The sequence below is a fragment of the Vidua chalybeata genome, chromosome 2, assembly GCF_026979565.1.
Source record: "Vidua chalybeata isolate OUT-0048 chromosome 2, bVidCha1 merged haplotype, whole genome shotgun sequence".
Classification (NCBI taxonomy): domain Eukaryota; kingdom Metazoa; phylum Chordata; class Aves; order Passeriformes; family Viduidae; genus Vidua; species Vidua chalybeata.
In genome coordinates, this window is record NC_071531.1 from 49289343 (window position 1) to 49307063 (window position 17721).

A 17721-nucleotide genomic window follows, 5' to 3' on the forward strand; every position below is an offset into this window, starting at 1 on the left:
TTGAAATGTAGCTGTCATTTCCAAATGGAAAGATTTGAAAATAATTCTTCACTTATCTGTCAGGATGGTTTAGATGAAAGGAGAGTATAATTTTTGTTTCTTCCACAAGTGAAGACCTGAGGAGGTCCAAGCTCTTAGTTTTTTAGTCTATTCTAAGAATGTAGCATTAGAAAGCTAACTTCTTTAGCAATTAGATGGTTAGCCACATGGACAGTCATTTGCATCTTGAATAATGGATTGCAAGGTCAGATCCTGAGGACCATCATAGCTATTGTATTTGATTCAGTCAGCAATGCCACATTTTATAGACCATATGTCATAATCCAGTTCCCTTTCACAACTGCATATGGCTAGATGCAACACTGTGCAACCTCTGAATGAAGATAGAGAAGGAAACTGATTACCAAAGATACATACTTTATATCATAACAGTTCAAAATTTTTTTAAATCAACACCTTTAAAACCAAGAAGATTTTATGTTCTCAATAGAATATTATAATAGAGGGATATTAGATTTCATTTGCATACATTAGGGTGTTAGGATAAATAAACCAAATTAATTTCATTTGCTGTTGCATCTTACCTGGAGGCAAAATGTGCCTCTGGCCAAACACTCAAAGTTTAGGCCTGTTGCATTATTTAGAAAGCATTAAGTGACAGTTTTAAAGCCAACTTCCATGCATATAACCCATACATTTAACTGAGGGAATAGCAATTTTGCAACAGAGACAAAATCCAGGATGCAGATTTTATATCCTTTAGTGAAGCATCCCTTTTTGTCCTACCACTGCAATATATGCATTATGATTCAGTATTAAATTTCTATTTTAAAGAAATACTCATCCTCCCAGTGTAGATGATGCGGTCATTACATCTATTCAGTAATTTCTATTCTTGTTGATATCTTGTGTCTCTGTCACTTCTCATGCATCATACACTCCTGAAAAGACAATTATTTTTATCCCTGGTAGTCCATTTATTGGAGGTCTTCAAAGATATCACTAGATTGGTTTTCAACTATTATTTTCTCTGTTTTACAGAGAGATTCAGCAGACAAATAGGAATGTATGGATGCCCTTAGGAGTATCCACATGGTACTGGATACTTTTCTATGCAACTGAATACTGTTCTATATATCTTAATATGACTACAGTGGGAATTTAGACATTTAAAACACTTACAGACACATATTTACGCACACTCTCATATAAATAATCTGAAACATGTTGAAGATATGTACTTGCAGAAGACACAGGTTAGGTCATAAGAAACTAGAAGAGGTACTTTGCTTTCAGATTTGCTTAAATTGACTTGGGCAAGTCATATAGGGGAAAAAACTCACCAGTTTTTCTATCTTTAATATGCTTTTGAACAATCTTTTGTGAAGTTAATTCTTCTTACAGTAACCATGACCACCTTCCAGCATGGGCACTGAAAAAGGCAGGATCTAATAGCGTTTTTCTCCTTGTATCTAGAGGTTATGATTCAGCATTCTTTACTAGCTTATAAAGATCATCTGCATGCTCCTCTTTCTCCTGACAGACCCAGAACGCAGCACAAACAACCTGTTAATATATAGATACACATTACAATTTTGAAAGCATCAAGAGGAATGCTGCCAAGTATTATTAATTAGGAGGTATCACAGATTATGTTGGCCGTACGGACTCTTAGAAATTAAAGCCAAAGTGGAAATACAACCACAGTGGGCAAGAACATTCTTGTGCCCATGGACTCAAAAATCCCTGGATACCAGTAGGAATAACAATGAGGAACACCATCTGCTGAAATAATCTCTTTATACATTCTTGGCAGACCTGCAAAAAAGGAGGGGGAAGGAAGGGGTGTGAAGAGTTTCTAGCCAAAATTTCCAGCTAGATAAAGGTAAGGACAGCAGATGTTGTCAGTACTTCACTTACGGGGTTTTGTTTGCCCAGCCACTATTTTTTAGTAGGAACTAGAAAACGTCATTCAAAGGTCCCAGTGAAATAAGCCTGGTACTTTTCAGCAGCCAAGTGTTAACAACACACAAATACATGCTGCTGTGAAATAAATTTAGATCTTAACAGAACCCAACTGCAATAATTGAGATGGAACTAATGTCTTTTGTGATTTCTGCAGGGTAGGCTAAACTAAATGCTTTGCAGAGAAGAGAAGGGATATTTCCTCCTACAGAAGCATGGACCTCCATCATTTCCATTAGTCCTTGGAACACTGATAGTTGAGTTCACAAGTACATAGAGATTTGTCAGCTGAAAACCAAAATAAAACTCCTAGTGAACACCTTTTCAAGTACCAGAGACATAAAGCAGATTTACAGAGTATCATACAGTTTTTCAAAGGATTTAAAAGGAACAGACAACACTGAATCTGTACCTTCATAAACATGGGTTTCTTTGCATTATCAATAAAAATCTGCAACCTTTGCCCTGACCTGATAGCTCAGGGTGTAAGTAATTATTGGCCTTGCCTTTGGCAGAGCTGACCTTAGTTTGTTTTAATGACTGTGTTGTGGTCAATAGACTGGCTGATGCCTCTCCACTTATAACTTCATTTGCAGAGGTATTGCATGAGGCAAAGGCCTGACAAATCTTGGTAATCATTTTGGGGAAAGCAACAGCCCTTTGTGTTAAATGGGGCAGATGGAGACTTCTGTTCAGCTTTCACACTTCCTGCCGGAAAATATATGAAATAACACCAAGGAGACACAAACAATTTGAAGGTTTGAAGGCTCTTACTGATGAGACATCTCTGTATTAATTTGAACAATGATCATATATTTTTGTGACAGAATTAATTGTTAAGACTGTTAAGATATTAATTTGACTAAGAGTAAATGCTTAGTTTCAGGTATATGGTATGTTCCCCTCTGCTCATAACACTTGCAGTGTATCAAGACCATTTACTACCAATTTTATGCCCTCCTGGAACAGCACTTGAAAGACAATTATGAACACGTGAATACATTTCTGCTGAATTAGCCAGAGCATGCAACATGAGTTTTATGTTAGATTTATGCTGGTATGCTGACTTTATGTCAGCTGTGGAAAGACAGATGACACGTGATAAAACTTTATGCTAATAGCACAAAGTTAACATACTAGAAGTTTTGCATTAATTTCAGCCAGGACTGAAAGATTATATGGGATCAGCACTTTGCTCCTTGCAGCTGCAACATTTTGATCTGGTACTGGAACCTGAAGACAGGCTTTCCTTTATCCTAAATTTACAGCCTTAGAAATTCTGATGTTGCACTTTTGACTGATATCCTATCTTAGTCCTTTTCAATTAATGTAGGCTCTAGGATGTTCATATGAGAGAATGCTCCTTTAGACTCAATAAGTAGGGGATATTTTGATGAATATGCTGATTATTTATCTCCTCAGGGCTTTTGTTGGTTACCTTATCTTCCCTTCTTTCTCTCCTCTCCCATCTCTGTTTTTCATTCTCCTTGATTTTCTCCTTTCTGGCTTTGTTTTTCACTACTTATCTCTTGGCTATGTCTCCCTTTCTCTTGCCTTCCCTGCTTTTTGATGAGTCTCTCTGCTCTGGCTTTCCTACAACCCACTCCCCCCCTCCTTCCTGCTGCTCTCCCTCCATTTGTGAGTTCTGCAGACTGCTCCTCTGCACTCCTTTGCCGAGGAGCACAGTGATGGACTGGCATGCTGCTTCCTGGTTGGAATGAGACCTTCATGTTTATGGAAATAATTGCTGTGTGGATGGCTTTGCTTTGACTACAAAGCTGTAAGTGGTGCTAGTAGTTTAGCATTTTCAATTTCCACTAAGTGAGCAAATAGGAGGTAAATAATGGCATTTACATAATTAATAAAAATCCATTGGAATTTTATTATATTCAACAATTACCTGAAGAAAAAATGTGTGAATATTTGAGAGAGGTCAGGCTGTCAATATGAAAATGTATCCATTTGAAATTAAAACCCAAGGAGACTAATAATAAAAATTAAAAAAAAAAAAAAAGAAGAAGATATTGTGGAATAGGGAAGAAACTCTCAGTTTGTAAAAATCAGACATATCTTTCTTACTTGTCATGGGATGGAAATTACATTGAGAAAAGAGGCTGAAAAAGAAAAAATCAAATCCATGGGAAACAAATTAAAACTGTATTAGATTAGAGTGCGATACTGACCTTGTAAAAGCTGTAGTTACCCTATTCACAGTACTACTGGATGTACTGCTGTATCACAGGATGACTTTTGGTTATCTCCATGAAGGAAACTGATGACTTTGATGCAGTTTGTAAAGCAAAGTCAAAACATACAAGAAACTAACATAAATTACAAGAAAAAATATACATTGTGGTTGTTCCAGCCAGAGCTAAAAGGAATTCTTTCTACTTGGTAATCGAGAAAAATGGCATTTTAGGATTGGTAATATATCCAGAGGGCTAACAGGGTGAGATTGCCACAATAGCAGCAGAGAACAATAAAATAATGCAATGCTATCTGAAAATGTAAAACAGAAAAGATCTTTATAGAGGGAAAACCTTTCTTTATACAAAAAAAGATTATATGTCCTAAGGGGATGATTTCCTACTTTGTCTGTGGCTGTCAAAGGACAGAAAACACTCAGGAACTCTAATTTCTTCCATCTGAAGGGAGTGAAGTCAGTGAGCAGTCAGTGAGCTTTCAAATCACCCCTCCCCTTTCTTGGGCTGTTTAATCCAGATCATAATCAGAGAATTTTATTGCTGCCCTAATCTCTCGGGCTTCAGTATGAGATGTGCATGGATTTGCTTCTGTAGCCTCCTGTTCTACCAGACATCAGAGACCCAAAGAAGATACCTACATGAGGAGCCATCATTTTCCATTATAGCCTGGTAGAAATACCAACAGTAACAAAGGTGACTCAGCTCTTAAACTGGCTAAATCTATTTCAGGATTTCTCTGTGAGAAACTACAGGGGACATATATTCTAATTATTGCTCCAAATTGGTTGAAATTAGGACAAATTGACTGAAAGTAAGAGGACCTGAAATAAACACAATCCCGTGCAGTTCTGTTAAATCAGCAATGCCTCTCAGGGATTTTTCATCCCAGCCTGCTGGGAGATGCAGGCTCACACAACACGAAAACCAGAGGGATGTGTTGTCTTAAGATCCAATTCAAAGCATGTTGAAGTAAACGAGCTTTGATAGATTTCAGTGGGCTTGAGATTCTGCTTCCCTGTGGGCTGTCTGCAGAGGTGAGCCATCCTCTTTCACTTGGAGGGAGTGAGGTGTGATGGCCTGCCTACCTGGCAGGCATTGTCTGCTGTGGCTGATATCCCTTGTCACGGGTAAAATGTATTTCTTTATGAATTTTGTGCTTGCATGTTCTGTTTGCTTTCGTGTTGTACTTACATTCCTGCCCTAATCCTCTGCAGCATCTACATGCTGTGTGAGCTGTTTGCATATTCTACTGACCTTTCAAAAAGGCAGGAAGTGGCTGCACTGCTGCATCCATGCTGATAGCTTCAGCCTGGCTTTTACATCTGCTGTCATCTTGCAAACTACTTTTCATTACTCTTCAAAAAAAAGAAACCCTAATGACATGCCTTATTCAAAACCATATGATCCTGGTTTGGTTCACAACTGGTTTACTGAGCTTGTGTAAAACCTTGTGCTTGTGGAATGCATAGTAGAAGAAGAAAAGGGAGATAGAAAAAGAAATGCTTCACTAGTTTATTCCTCCCCAGTCTTTTAATTTCAGAATGAGAGCACTATTTAAATGCCAGATCTGATCAACTACTGAACCACAGAGGTGAAAAGGGATAATAATTAATCTGCAAAACACTTTTTCTAAGAAAAACTTGGTGACATACATTATTGTTACTTGTTCTGTGCTCAGGTTTCTAGTTAGGCTGAGGCTCTATCTTTCCACAGGTAAAATTTGTATTGGCACAGTACAGCAAAAATCTCTCAGCCACTTCAGCAAAAACATGTAAGATAAGATTGTTTGCCTTCTTCATCGTGAGCAGGTTTTGCTCTGGTACTTAGCAACATTTTCATGCACAGTAATTTTTCAAGCTTGAGAAATGTTCTTTTTATGTATTTTTGTGCAGAGTGGTGTTTTAGTAGAAGTCTCTAGGTTTTTAAGAAAGTAAACTGTAACAATCAGAACTTTACCAGCTCTGTAATTTGAAGTAACAGGCATTTAGCAACAGCAGTGATTCACGTAGGTTTGACACAGAAAAGAAAATAACTGGAACTCAAGAAACATGGATAATACCAAGCATTGTGCAATGTTAAATAGAAATATTTGAGCTAGCAAAGGCACCAGGAAACTGAATCACAACTCTGTTAGTGTGGTACATTTCCTAACCTAATACCTCCTGGTGACAAGCACAAATGAAACAGCCCAGAGAGATCGATGGGCTTGCAAATTTACATTAGTTCAGGTAGAGAATATATACCTTTTCATGGGCTGTCCAGTTTTGATTGAACTTTTTATCAAATTCAGGCTACAGTAAGAGTTTTCTGCTTGCATACAGGCTGCACTGTTTATTCCCTTCTAACTTAATTTTACCTTGCCATTTTTAAGTGTCCCCACCTGCAGCCTTTCCCTTCTTTGTCACTCAGTCTCATCATAGCCCCGGGCTGTCTGTCCCATTTCTCCAATTTTTAATAAAAGTGAAAATCTCCTTGTCTGAACAATTATTTTCTCCCCATTTAAACAACCAGGGCCACCTCCTGAACCCACTGCCGTGCAATAACATTTTGAGCACTTCCCTTTTAGGAACACTGAATCTCAAGTGCCCAGACTTTTTGCCAAATTTTGCTTTAACCTAGTTCCTCATCCATGGTTCTACTACAGCCAGATCCCTTTTCCCTGCCCCTCAACCTTGCCTCAGTGTCAGGACATGTCTACCTGCTCTGTTACATTTTTTCCTTTTGGACACTGATTCCCAACTTGACTCTTCTTATCCAGATGTCTAATAAGCTTGCAGTTTCTTTTTTTCCTCCACAGTAGACTTTAATTTTCTTATTTTATATTATCTCTTCCACTTTCACCCTCAACTTCATGTCTTGACAAACATACTATTTCAATCCTCACTTCCAGTCCCACTTTTCCCACACCCTGAAATACAAGCTTCTACCATCAACCTTGCATCTCATCCCATGTCCCACACCCCGTTTCCATGTGCCATTCCATGGTCACTCCCACCTTCCAATTCTATTTTAACCTCTGGGTTTATGAACAAATTGGAGTCTTTTTCCAGATTTCTTGGGCCCAGCAAGAAAGTTGCTACCAAACACACAGGAGAGAAAAGACCTCTAAGAACCAAAAACTGGACTTGGTACAATATGAATAGGTCACAATTATGATTTGAAGCATAGTTTTGTTCAACCACATGATAGACCTGCTACAGCTGGGATTTTGGGAGGCTTTATCCTGAAAAGCTGTATGAAGAGGATATCTCTGGAACATAAGATAACTGTGGAATTTCAAAGGCCAAAGCTGAGCAGTTTTCCATAGAGAGAAAAGACACTTGCCTGCCAAAACACACAAATGCATGATGGGTCTTCTAACAGAAAAAAAACCCAGGCTGAATTTTTTAACATGAACAAAAGAAATGTATTTTTCCATTCCATTAATATTACCAAATAATTTACAAGTTGATTTAAAAATAATAAATCTGTTGGGCAGAAACAGATTTTTGGAAAATTTGAGTTAAAACAGCTCTATCAAGGAGACTTGTAAGCATTTTTAAAGTCTTCTCATAGGAAGCATAAGGGATACTGATTGCTAACTGACAATAACAACCCCAAATCAACTATTTTTCTGATTTTTTTGAAATTATCATCTCTCTTTAAATGTATACAACAATCTGATAAGGTGTGAGAGGCACACAAGTTCAAGGCTTTCAGAAATAACTGAGGGGCACAGGTTGAAGCAGAAGGTAAGATTTTCTCTGTAAGAATATGGATGAAATAGATAAACATACAGAGTCTAATCTGGAAATCTGTAGATATTCAAATGACTTTGAAAACAAAAATAAAAAATAGAAGAGAAAATACTGTTCCAACACGTGCTCATTTATTTAAGCATTTTAGGTGCCAGTAGGAATAATAACAATGAAAACCATCTGCTGATCTCTGCAACTAATTCTTTATCTATGTTTGAAAAACTTATGCAGAGATGGGAAGCTATGTAAGAGATTGTAGAAAAAACAAGTTGTATATGGCAGTTGTTTTGAGGGTTCCACTCAGAGGAATCCAGTTGCCATGTAGTTAAGAGATTTCCCGTGACTGGAGATCAGCTTCTTGTGGAACGACACGTTTCTTTTGCTTTAATTCATAAAGCAGTAGTTAAAAATAAGATTTTGAAAAGTAGAAGGGTTCAAAAAAGGGCATTGAAATAATGATTTAATATATAATGACCTAGAAATAAATTGATGAATAAACAGAAAATTGATAGAGGATATACTGGATTTTTGTTTTCCTCCTATGGAAAATTCCATAAATCCCTGACATCCCTGGCAGGCTTTTTATTGTATGCACTGCCTCAATCCAAACCAGGCTGCCGTGAGCTCACAGCAGTTCTGATTCCTAAATATTTGTCACAAAGTTGTGGCATATTTAGGAATGGTCTATTTGCGTTCACATGAAAAGAGATTTGACCGTACAGTGGGGAGGAGGGTGCTGCGCATACCAAAGGGAAATAACTGAAGATGATTTTATGTGGGTGGCAGAGGTAAGCTTTACACCACTCCCACACAGTTATTCACGTGTTGAATAGTCGCTGCTGAATGGGTTAACAGCTTCTGTTCACCACCACTAATCACAAAGTGGTACTGTGCATTAATAAATGTAATTTAGTCACACAAGACCACAGGCTTGACACATAACTGACACCAGAGGCACTCAGGACTTCTCTGAGTTTGAGCCAATTTTAGCAATAGTCAAGTAATTAGTGCCTGATTTTTAGCTTTTGGGAAGGCAGCTTTCTGTGTGGTAAAGATCCAACAGACTTGTGTGACGCACAGCAGCCCTTCATGCTCACAAGAGCTGCCAAAGGATTTGGGGTGATGCTCAGTGAGTAAAAGTAAGTTTTATTAACAAAACATGTAAAAACAGCCACATATGGACCCCAAGATCAAGGAGGAATGTCCCCCTACCACCACTGTAGTTCTCCTGAAGAGTGCAGGATGTCCAGGACTCACAGAATCATGGAATGGCTTAGGTTGGAAGGGATCCTAAAGATCACCTAATTCCATCCCTCCACTAAGAGTAAGGATACCACCCACTAGGTCATGGACCTTTCCCCCTGCATGCACACCCCTCTGTTTGAGGACAACTGGAGCTATTTGCTGTGAGGTCCATAGGGACACTGCAAGAGTGAGCATAGCTCCAGGAAAAAGGGTAGATGTTACTAAGCTGTGTTCTAAAATAATTTTAAGGGTATTATTGAGGAGGTTTTTCCATATTACCTTGGACTATAATGGTTAGTAGTACCGGAATTGACTAACTATTAGCTGTATTTTGGTTTGATTGTTATAATTTTGGTTGTTCTAACAATATATATGTATGTATATTGTTTTTTTCTTTTTTTCCTAGCAAGATTTCAAACATAACAGTAGCAGGGATGTTTTCCCACATCCTTCAAAGAGGAAATAACAGTGATAGGTGGGCACATACAGATCTTTTAGTGAAAAGCATAGTATTTTTCATATTATAACTACAATCAAGAACATAGTTGGTTTCCTACAGGGACAGATCAGCACTTTTGGACTGCAACCAAGCAATTCCAAAAGACTTCTCTTAATTCATAACTGTTAGGTATAAGATGTAAGCTGAAGTTATTGTAGATTCTGAGATTAAATCACAGGTAAGACTTGGTTCAACGGGTTATTTCTAAAATACTGCACCTCTTTATATGCTTATGCTTCTATGGCTGCACACATCTCTATCTAATTGTGTCCATAGTGCCAGATTCTGGATCCAGCCTGAAACCTACCTGTGGTCTGGGAACAGCAGAAACTGCTCTCTTCCCATCACAGAAGAGAGAGAAGGAAGCTTAGGTTCAGCCTTAAGGAAGAAAAGCTCCTTTTCACAGTAAATGCTGTCTTTTTAACCACTGGGTCTCATCAAAGACTTCTTTCATACAATGTGGAAGATGACAGCTCTGTAATAATCAAATTCCTTCTGCTTGCTACAACCAAAAGAGACTGGAGTCCACTTCTCAGTAATTGAGGAGTTAGAATATTTTCTTCAAGTGCTCTGATGTCACTCTACACACTGACCAGCAGAATATATGAGAATAAAAGCCACCAAAGAAAAATTCTCACAAGTAGAATCCCTGTGAACATGCCTCCTTGCTCATTTATCCTTCCTACTTTCCCAGGTGATGTAACAAGAGGCATCCTGAAATTATGGCTTTGGGCCTTTTGTTTGGGCCTTTTAAGTCAAATTTGGCTTGGAACCAAGCACTACAAACTGGTCCAATACTTGTGTTGTTCCCTGATGCATTTTCCTCTCTACATTGCAGTTCCCTGCTTGGTGACTCAGAGCAAGTTCTCTAGGTGGCTAAATTGGTTGTGCTGGTGGCTTTTCAGCTGTATTTTTCTCACTGGTAAGTAATCTTGAAGATTATCTGGAGAGGAAGCCAACAGAGACACTTTTCTGCTATTGCTGTAAAATAGGCCTTGAGAAACGTCTCCTTTGCAGAACCAGTGATACTCCTCAGAGATTAAGGAGCCAATCTGTCACATATCATTGCTCTCCTAGAACAGGTCTCTGATGATGGAAGAGCTTTCCATAATAGAAAGCAGCAGAATAGGCAGGAAGAGCACTCATCGACAAGCAGAACTTTGGGATTCTTTTGGGCAGAGATGGGGGCAAGTCATGATGCCTACTAAATAAAGTAAGCACAAGCCTATTACTTGTCCCAGCCCTGCCTGAGAAGATCTGTATGTATTTCAGCATTCTTCCTCTACAAATTCCTTTCAAGTGTGCTCAATATTCAGTAAAGAGACTATGCACATCTGCTGTTCCAAGAAGCAAGTTTAATTGCTGATGGGATTTTTTCCCACTAGCATTTCAACCCATCTGCATGTTGCGATTACTGAAGCCTAATTTTGTTTTTGTCTACTTCAACCTTTTCAAGTGATATTCATTAATCCCATCTATGGCATCTCTAACATGTGGGAAATCTGCCTAGAGTAATTACAAAGTATTTCCTCTGCACTTAGTTCTCATATAAGAGCATGTGAAGATAATGAAGGCTGATTGTAGTGTCATCATTCCATTGAGGAAATGAATGATGCTGTTCAAATAACAGCTGGCTTGTTACATAAAAGAAATGACAGATCAGAATAATAAAGACAAACTCCCCTTTAACAGATCTTTCTAATTTGAAAGTCTCAAATAATTGTCTGGAATCCTAGAAGTACAGAACATAGTGCAAAAAAGGCCCTTAAATTTGCTCTCTGCATGGCTGTGTATATACCCACACACATATATATATTTGCGCACTTATGTATACATGAATAAAGACATATAGTATTTTTGCATTTTATATATATATATATATATATATATATATGGCAGTGAGAGAGTAAGACCACCAAGAATATTTTTTTCTTAATCTGGAATATCCATGACAGAAAATAAAATACAATTTAGGAAAATTACCTTTTTTATAGTTAACTGACCTGAAGTGGGCAACTAGGAACATGAATGATACCCATTATAATTGAATTTAAGGTGCAATGACATTTTCACCATACAATAATAATTTATACAACAGTGCCATTATAAAAATATTGTGAGGCCCTAATCTCCAGCAGGCATATATAAATATATATGTGAAAAACAACAGAGGTTTTTCTTTTTTATAGATACCTAAATACAATTTTTATATATAAATAGCACATATATAGGCACCATATACAGATATATATACCTATATATCAACAAATAGAAAACCAGCAGTTGATAAATGGTCTATTTCAAAGTGCCCACTGTTCTGCAGATAAAATTTGCAGTGCTCAGCTCATACTCTCTGAAGTCAAAGGCTAATTTCACTGTGTCTTTCTGCCTAAGTGTGTTCCTAGATAGTCCTTCAGTCTAAACCTGAGAGTCTGACTCCTTTGAGAAGGAAGAGATAGCATCATATGGCACTATCAGACTACAACACTTGGTTTCTAGCTGGAGTTTGAAGTAAAGGCTAATAACAACCAAAATGTGGTATGCTTCAGGTCTAAGTATTTCCTTGAATGATTCAAGGACAATGTCAACGTGTGACTGCAAATGATACAGAAGACAAAATTAAAACTAGCAAAAACATTAGGGTAAAATGAGGCACAGTGATGAAGCCTTTGAGAAGAGACTTTCTCAGCAATGCCAGCTACATTCCTAAACTAGATACAGGGGACTTTGGGAAAAAATTCTTCATATAGTTCCATTTTATGTTTTCAAGCTGACGTAAACTCTTGGGAGCCACAAATAAGATGGACCCAATGAAAAAAAACGCAGAATAATCCCAGTCCAGCCTCTTGCTTCAAGTGGGATTTGCTGGGATGAACCCCAAGGGTGAAGTTTATCCCAGCCTGAGTAACATGTTCCACTCCTTGACTGTCCTAATAAAACACTCCATATTTTGTATTTATGCATTAATATTTGCCAATGGGGTAGCAAAAGACAAGAACAATGCTTAAAGCTTTAAAAAAGAAAACCAAGTAGAACATAAAATCCTGTTACAGAAGGCAATAAAGTTGTTTAAATTGAGTGTATACAATGTCTTCATGAAATTCTAGCTTCAGGAAATGTTGGAACAAAAATGTAACTAGATTTAATTATATTTTTATTATTATTCATAAATGAAGAAATAGGGATCTATATTGTCATAGCAACAAAATGCCATGAGTTTTTTCTATATAAATTTGAAAATGTAGTGCTTTCACATGAAATTAAAATTAGAGCCCAGAAGCACAAAAATTATTAAACTAGTTCATTTATAATAGGAAACTGTTCATTTTCTGACCAATTGTTTTTTTTCTCCAAATTAAAAGATTGTTGAAAGGGATATTTAACACTGAAGACAATTTTTGAAAAGTAACCTTTCACTCCATAACTAAAAATTATCTCAGAGTCCAATTTTTCACTAAGAAACACACATGTAGCTTTGTAGTAATAATAGTTGCTTCTTAGCTCAAGGCATAGCTCCTTTTTAAAGACATGATTGTGTAGACAGAGGTGTAATCTATGCTGCACATGAAAGCTGATTCTGCGTCTTGAAAATGTAGCTTCTAAAGATGTTGTTAATCACAGAATTAGTGAATAAGCTTAGGGAAAGGCTTTTACTGAAAGTCATTTTATCCAGCAAAGGGGTATCTGCATGCATTTAGCACTGGATTCAGCAATCCTGAGTTGTGGACCCCTGCACATACTGAAAGCCCTCTGACCTGAATAGCTCTTATTACCAAACTAAGTAAGCCCAATTGCAAATTTAAGGCAGTAGAGTTTGAAGCCAAAATCAGAGGGAAAGTAGTCTGCAATCTTTTAGATGGTGGACAGCATTTGCATTTAGCATTTCAGTATCCCCTTTGAATTCATACATCACATTAAACAGAGTTCTTAATGGTTACTCAAAATGTCATTTCATTAGCAGCAGACTTCTTTCAGCTCTCATGAAAGTATCTAAGCAAGGAGACTCTAATAAAAAGCTCCTCTACTGCTTATTCTTTTCAAGTCTGAATCTTAAACTTTGCTGCTTTTATTAAAAATCACATCAGACTTTAAGAAACTGGGGGCTTTCAGAAAGAGATAAAAGCAGGTAATTTTAATTCAAAGTTTTTCACCTGACCGGCTCTTCTTGATGTCACTGAAAGTGTGGCATAACTTGTACAAAAGCACTGCATCGACTGTTTTTTAGTGAATTTTCCCAGATGACCAGGGGTCTCACCTAATGCACATTTTTCATTTTTAGTAACCAGGATAGACCACTTGTTCTTTTCTCCACTGATTTGACAAGGGTAGCAATTTTAGATTATACCTTGAATGTCATATTAAAAATTCATAATTGAGTTGTGAGAGTGAAAAATTATATCAAGACCAAGAGAATTAAGGAGATAGATGTGACACATTTCATTTATCAATAATTTATTTCTTTTTAAAGTCTTTTTTTAAGTCTTTCACAATAAAAAAAAAATACTGCCATTTCAGCTCAAGCATTTAAAAGTTCTTTGAAATTTTATGCATTTGTCCTCATGACATTTTTCCCCTTCTTCACATTTTATTTATATAGTAATTGACACCAAGTGGCCTTATCATCAATGTCACTGACAATTTTGACAGACGACATCACCCACTGCTGTTGTTTCAGCAGCCCATTCCTATCAGTTACAGAGCAGCCACTGATTGCAGGATATTTCCAATTGACCAAGGAGATAAGTGTACCAAAACATTCCCTGTTTCAACTAGCAATCAATCTGGGCATACCCAACTTCCAGGGAAAAAGAAATTCATGTTATGTGCATTGCTAAATTGGTAATTGCTACCATCTCTGCACTGGACTCAATAAGCATGGAAAAGGTGGGGTAGGAAGAGAGAAGAAAAATTTTTCTTTAAATTACTTTAATTTTGGACCACAGATGTATCTTAGGGTTACTTCTTGATATAAATCTATAATTGGACATAGACTTTTGAAACTTCCAATAATATTTTCAAAGAATCTTAACGGAATTGAATACGCTTAGCTAAATTGAATCAGAAATAAGATATTTGATTCTTTTTGTTCAAATAAATGTATTAACTAAACTCCAAAATATATAAATATGTATGGTTTAGGTACCAAAAGAAAGAAACCTTAGATCTGAAATCAAATGTCCAGTTTTCACCTTATACAAAAGATAAAGTGATTTTTTTACTTTGAATATCCTAGACACTTCTAGTCCTGCACTTGATTATTTCCTTCTCTGTTTTCCAGAGTCTGAGCCCATTTTACCTAATTCATATCTGCATTCTTAGTACATAGCACAGTCACAATCTTGCCACAGCAAGCACAAGCCAGGACTGTCCCTGTCCACACTAAATACTGGAAGCACTATGGCCAAGGTCCAGCTTAAGCAATCTGGCCTTTGGTATCATGGGTATTTTCAACAACACAACTTTTACAAGGGGATGGGCAAACTCACGGTACCCTGCAGCCTGTTACAGAACTCTGCCTGCAGTAACAGCAACAAATAATTTTAAATTAGTGCAGGTGGGAATTCCAGTTCCTAGGCCTGTGCATACAAAGTATCAGTTCACTCTTGTACGTTTCCTCATGGAAGGAAGCCGTATGTGCACTGCTGGAGTGCCCATCACTATGACTTTGTCTGGGCACCTAACCTGAGTACTCCAGACACACAGAGGGCAAGAGTATACCCTTAAGATGGCAGTAGGACGCCCCTGTACTTACTTTTTTTGTGTTAGTTGGTTCAAGTGGCACCTCCTCAGATCCTACTCACCCCACATTCACCACATGTAGAAAGCCTAGTCACAAATCTGGGGGAGGAATCCAACCCCTGAACTACCGCAGCAGTATTTGTTTCTTCAGCTAGAGATTAACCAAGCCTTCTACACAACAGCTGAATTCTATAGCACTCATCAGAAGACTACTCAGGCCCTGACCTTCTTGAAACCCTTAATTATTTTACCAGCAGCTGTAAGTTGATGGGTTTTTTTATCAAAAAGTTAAAGCATCTGATCCACTAAGGGATGAAAGAGAGCAAAGCCTATCCAGGGAATTTTGACCTCCTGATTTGAATGTGATAAGGCCAAAAAGGCAATTGAGGTAAGTATGAACTTCAGGAATTAATACAGCAAAGTAAACCATCCCTGAAATCCAGATACATCTAGACTGAAATCCTGTCAGCCTGACTTACAAACACAGCAAGCCAATGAATAATTTCTAGCAAAACAGCCTTCCAAAATAAGAGTTGAAGTTTCCTAGAGACTTAATGAAGACGGGGAGATAACTTCAAAGGCCTCTAGAGAAAGTTTCTGTAACCCTAAATTTTATTCCCTAAGCTAGACAGTCAGGGCAGCAGTGGATCTGCTCTTCCTATGCATTTATTTGTTTTCACATGATAAATGAACATACGCAAACTGTGCAGCACCTCATTCCCCTCTCGAGCCTGCATCTAGTGCAGCTACTAGATGAACATTGGAAAACATGAAGTTGTCTCTAAATTTAGCACATTCTTATGGGAACCTACATGGTGGCATAGTGGAGGATAGGAATAGGAATAACTCAGTCTCTTGATGCAGATCTGAAGAACAGATTGGAATAGAATAGAATAGAATAGAATAGAATAGAATAGAATAGAATAGAATAGACTAATCTTAATTGGAAGGGATCTAGAACAATCATTTAGGCCAACTGCCTGACCAGTTCAGGGCTGACCAAAAATTAAAGTAGGTTGTTAAGGGTATTGTCCAAATGCTTCTTGGACACTGAGAGGCTGCAGGTATCAAACATTTCTCCAGACAGTCTGTTCTAGTGTTTGACCACTGTCTCTATAAAGAAATAGTTCCTTATATCATGTTTGAACCTCCTCCGACACATCTGTGAACGATTCCTATGGTGAATGTAATGGCTTATTTCCTTTGCAGTATCCAAGGAGGAATATGTTCTGCTAAACTTCATCTAAGGTTTTTTTGCATGAAATTTTTCAACTTCCTACATGTCTGCATACCTACCCTTTATACACATGCATACAGAAACACCTACAGGGTACCAAGTATATACTTGGTATATACTTAGATCTTTGAGTGGATTATGCAATTCTAACATGCGTAGGCTATATGAAAACAAAGGGTACTAGCTTAAATGGAAAAAAATTAGGCAGAGTAAGTTCTAGAGAGTTAGCAGACTATTAGTATCAGGTCTTCTCTTTTTTACTTATTTTTAAATAAAAAAAAAATTCAAATGAAATTTTGAAATAAGATGTCCTTCCAAACAAATAATACCAAGCATTTAGATAGTGCTTGACAATGATTTTCTTTTTTTCATCACTTGCTTTTTTTAGAATTTTAAATTTGCCAGAGAAAGTACCACTTTGAGGAATTTCTCACAAAAAGCAACAGAAATTAAAAAATGAGAATGTAATTAAGGGGTGCATAAATATCAAGTTGAAAGAGGGAAAGAGCCACAATTATTATATTCTCCTTCACCCATTGATTATGTCATCAAAGATAATTTCTGTTTACTTTCTTTCCTTCTGTGAAACATTAGAGAATGGAGCTTCTTGCCATATGAGCCATTAGTCTGGTGCTTCTGTTGTACTTCAGAATGATTTGGAACAAGATGATTCCTTTTCCTGATACATAAGAATTTCCCCAGAGAGGTGTGATTAGATTGCTGACAGTCAGTCATTGCTTACTTTATCCAGGTTTGAATGACTAAAAAGACTGACAGACTTAAACTGTGTTTGGGGTATAGCCAGTTAAGCAGGGACTTAATCTCCCCCCCCCAGATTTTTAACAAGTTTTCATCTCTGTATTTAACAGAGTCAAATGTGCTCTGTATAAAAACAGAGTAATCAGATCTATGCTGGAGAACATCACTGTATGACAAGTCTCATTGATCTAACACCCTAAGTTCAAATTCAATTTTAATTTATTTTTCACACTTCTTGAAAATACAGTCTAACCATATTCCTTAAAAAGTTACATTAGACATCCACTCAGAGTCTTAGCAATGAAAGTTCAAGAGAATGAGTGGTTTCTAATAGGA